The sequence below is a fragment of the Suricata suricatta genome, chromosome 6, assembly GCF_006229205.1.
Source record: "Suricata suricatta isolate VVHF042 chromosome 6, meerkat_22Aug2017_6uvM2_HiC, whole genome shotgun sequence".
In the NCBI taxonomy this organism is placed as follows: domain Eukaryota; kingdom Metazoa; phylum Chordata; class Mammalia; order Carnivora; family Herpestidae; genus Suricata; species Suricata suricatta.
The window spans coordinates 37,314,449-37,319,101 of record NC_043705.1 but is presented as its reverse complement, the minus strand read 5'-3'; positions in this window follow the sequence as shown (position 1 = coordinate 37,319,101).

Sequence of the window (4,653 nt, the reverse complement as noted above, 5' to 3'; positions counted from 1 at the left end):
AATGAAGAGGCCATGTTTTGTGCCCTGCAATACAAAACATCTATGGGCAGGAGGCAGGCTGAGGAAAACTCAGGACATTTTTTATGAGATGTGTATTAGGGGAAGGGAATGGAGAAGATAACTCAGAGTGAATAATCAAGAGACAAGAAGACCGGACTGAGAATTAATCCCAGGTAGCAGTGTGGGGCCCTTATCAGAAACTAGCAACTTGTAGGGGCACCTGGTGTCTCAGTTGGTTGAGTGTCTTCATCTTGATTTTGGCTCAGGTCATGAGCTGACAGTTGTGGGATCAAGCCCCATGTTGGAATTTAAGAAACAAAACACTCTGGGTAGGGAGCCTACTTGAGATTCTCTCTCTTTCCCTCTCCTCCATTGCCCCTTCCCTGCTCCCCCACTCTCTCTCAAGAAAGGAAAAAGGAAAAGAAAAAGAAAAACTAGCAACTTGTGCCCAATTACTGGAGATTTATAATGAATGAAGTGGCATGACAAAATTATATTTAAACTGAATTATTCTGGCTGAACATATTGTGCTGATGTGTAGTGTTGAATGCTGAATGCATCCTGAAAGAGTGGAAGCAAGGATGGTGATTAGAAGATTAGTGTAATAATTCAAGTGAAATAAGACAGTGGCTGCACTGAGGAATTAACAGTGAGGTGATGAAAAGTGGTTGGCTTTAGGGTATATTTTGAAGACGGAGCCAAAAGACTTTGAATGCTGGGTGTGAGAAAAAGAGTGTAGTCAGGGATGATTATAAGGTTTTTGGCTTAATGACTGGAAAAACTGGAGTCGCCATTTTATGAGCTGGTGAGCAATGAGGAAGAAACAATTGTGGAGAGAGAGAATGTCAGGAGCTCAGTGTGGAACACCATAAGTTCTTCAGGGAAGAAGTACAGATTGGGGATACTGTAGATTCCTGTAGAAACCTTGTAGGTGCCACCTGCTGAAGGGACTGAAATGGAGCATCTTGAAGTATGATGGGGGAAAATGTACTTTATAGAGGAGGGAGTGTTTCATTACATGAAATGTTCTTCATATATGTGAACCGAATCATGGAATGCTATCAGTCTTAAAAATGAAGCAAATCCTGCCGTTTTCAACATGTTATAGTTGTCATTCTTCATATTGACAATTCATGTCTTCTTTTTTTGTTTTCAGTCAGACTAGAATTTTATCAGTTTTATTAATCTTCTCCAAAAACTAGCTTTTGGTTTCGCTGATCTTTCTGTACTGATTTTCTGGTTTTTTTTTTTACACTTGAATATCTTCTTTGATATTTCTGACTTTCTCTGTTAAATTTTTTTTGTTTTATTTCTTCTTCATCTAGCTTCTTAAAGTGGAATTTGAAGTCACTGACTTGAAATCTTCCTTCTTTTAATAAAAGAAGAAAATGTTCAGGATGGGTTGAGTTGTACCACAGTAATGGGCCAGAGTGCAGTCTGCAGGTTGATGGTGGTGGTGGGGCTAACGCAGGGCGTTCAGGATTGCTGCTCCGTTCTCAAAGAGGAAGTTCCCTCATCTGAGAGTGAGGATGCTGAATGACATACACCTAGTGCTTTCTGACTTGAATTCAGCTTATATCGTTTTGACATACTTTGAGTTTTTCAAATTCCTATTTATATCTTTATATTGCTTTTGTAATGTGGCTTTTGTAATATGACTTTTGTCACATTTTTCATCTTCTTGTAATTATAGTAGTATATTTATTATAATGATTGCTATTTTAGTTATTTTCATCATCTTAACTATTTGCATTAAAAAATTAGATGTGGTGTTGTGGTCGTCACAGATGAAAGATTTGAGTTGGAATATCTGAGACAGGGGTTGAGGCTCAGAGCACAGACCACACTTTGGAACACAAGAATACTGGTGAAAATGTGAGGAAAGTAAGACAGCTGCTATTGTCTCTTGTTCTCTATAAAGTAAGGTATTTCTACGCATTCACCTCCCTTTACGCATCCATTCAGAAAAGCAAAAAAATTAAAAACACAAGAAACAACAGTATTGGCTATGATGTGGAGAAAAAGGAACATTCTTGTACTGTTGGTGGAAATGCAGACTGGTACAGCCACTGTGGAAAACAGCATGGCGTTTCCTCAAAAAATTAAAGATAAAATTATTCTATGATCCAGCCATCATACTACTGGGTATTTGCCCCTAAAATACAAAAACACTGATTCAAAGAGATACATACACCCCTATGTTTATTGCAACATTATTTACAACAGCCAAACTATGGAAACACCCAAATGTCTATCAATAGATGAATGGATAAAGAGGATGTGGTATATATAAACATATATACAATAACATTTTTCAGCCATAAAAACAATGAAATCCTGCCATTTGCAACAACATGGATAGTGCTAGAGAGTATAAAGCCAGGAAAATAAGTCAGTCAGAGAGCTACAAATACCATATGTTTCACTCATATGTGGAATTTAAGAAACAAAACAAGCAAAGAACAAAAGAGACAAACCAAGAAATAGACTCTTGACTAAAGAGAACAAACTGATGGTTACGAGAGGGAAGGTGGGTGAGGGGATGGGTGAAATAGGTGATGGGAATGAAAGAATATACTTTTAATGATGAAAAAATTAGAAAAAGCACTTTCATTGTGTTGTCTCATTTTGAATCTCACGATCTGTGGGGGTACTATCAATAGGTGAGGTACTATCCTGTTTTTTACATGTGCTACAACCATGTACAATATTGACTAGCAAGATTGTAAATAGCTTCATAACAGATATGATATACCCAGTATTTCCTAAATCATCCCAAAGGGCATTACATTGAATGTATAGAATTCTTACGTGGAGGACAAAATATGTATTCACTTAACAAATGTGTTAGGAAGGTATAGTAGATACTTTCATGGAGGGTACACTGACTTTCCCCCTTATTCAGGAGTTATTCTGTAAGAGTGAACTCTGCAGAACTTCACTGAAAATAAGATACAAAACTTCTTGACTCATTAGGATGAAACCCTGAAATATGGGCCTTTCCTCTCCTAAAACTGAGTCATGATGCTAACAAGTCATAATTTCCCTTGGAATGCTGACGTAGGAGGAGGTTGAGTAATGTGTAATCATTGGAGAAAAGTTATGATTACATACATACAAAAGACTTGCTGTGACATTATATTCATCTTTCCTTAAGAGCAGTTTCCTCTCTCAATGCCAGAAAATGTTTGGCAAAACCAAGAAAATTGAGCAAAGCCCTTGCTACAGCAATGTACCTATTCTAGTCTTACTTTTGGTTATACATGTATTTCTTTTTTATTCCTTAAATGTTTATTTATTTTGAGAAAGAGAGAGAGAGAGAGAGAGACAAAGTTGGGAGAGGGGCAGAGAGAGAGGTGTGAGAGAGAATCCCAGGCAGGCTCTGTGCTGTCAGCATGGAGCCCAATATGGGGTTCAGTCTCACAAACCATGGGAAGCAGATGAATGAACTGGGTAACCCCCCAAATTGTGAAAATAACAAATTATTATTGCTTTAAACTGCTCAGTTTTGGAGTATTTGGCATTCAGTAGATAACCAAAGCAGGGTGGCATGGCAAAATGAGATCACAGAATTGCTTTCTCCTAAATTTTGGCAAAAGAACCATGAAAACAAAAAGTGTGTCAACATTTCATGTCAGCATGTAAAAAAAAAAAAAAAAAAAAAAAGGCTAGGGACCAGATCTTGAAGTACATTGCAAAATTTGAAACTAAGGAAAGAAAAAGAACAATCTGAGATGTCAAAGCTTGAGTCCTAACCTGAAACTTATCCTTAGAAGCAGAAAAAGCAGAAACTATAAGATTACAAATTTCTGCAACATTTCCATTGATAAGACTATTTAAAGTTTAGGAAGAGGGTATTTTTGTTGTTTTCCTCTTTTGAAAGATTGGATAGCTGAGGAAAAAAAATGAAAAAAAGATGCCATGAGATGAAGGATGAAAGAAAAAGTAGATTCATTCATCTCTGATGGAAACTTAGACTCCAAATCCCCACATCCAAAAGGGGGAATAAATGAATCAATATAAAGCTCTTCTTTCCATGTATATAATAAATTGCCACTCATGTCAATTGAAAAAGAGAAGAGACAGCAGAGAGGGCCTAATTTTTCCAGCAAAGGCCATATTCTTTCCAGCTGAGGTCTCCCCATTTAATCACAAGATTCTCACCACAGGAAAAATGAGAGAGAAACAAAACAAGCTCTTATTTGATAGATCAAATGGCAAGGCAATAAAGTTGCATATAATAGTATATAGATGATTAAGAAAAATTAATTCACTCTATGTCAGATCAAAGACAAGTATGGCTAGAGCTGTACATTTTGAGGTTGAAATTAAAATGGGAAAGCTGAAAGGTATGCCAGTCTCTGATCATAATATAGTTAAAGAAAAGTGTAGGAGAACCATGTTATATGAAAGAAACATGACGGCGACTCTCTGAAAGCAGATGTAATCCAAGGAACCAAATTATGTTTTCTTCAGTGCTTCACCTTAGTAAAAGAACAGGATTTATTATAACATAAGATCAAAAACTAGATAAGGAAAACACAACTGAATGTAGAGAAAAATGTAGGGAATACATAATTTATTAGCCTTTTGATAACTTCTTCCTTTATTTTGCACATTTTTCTATTGGGCTGTTGTGTTCTTATCATCTCT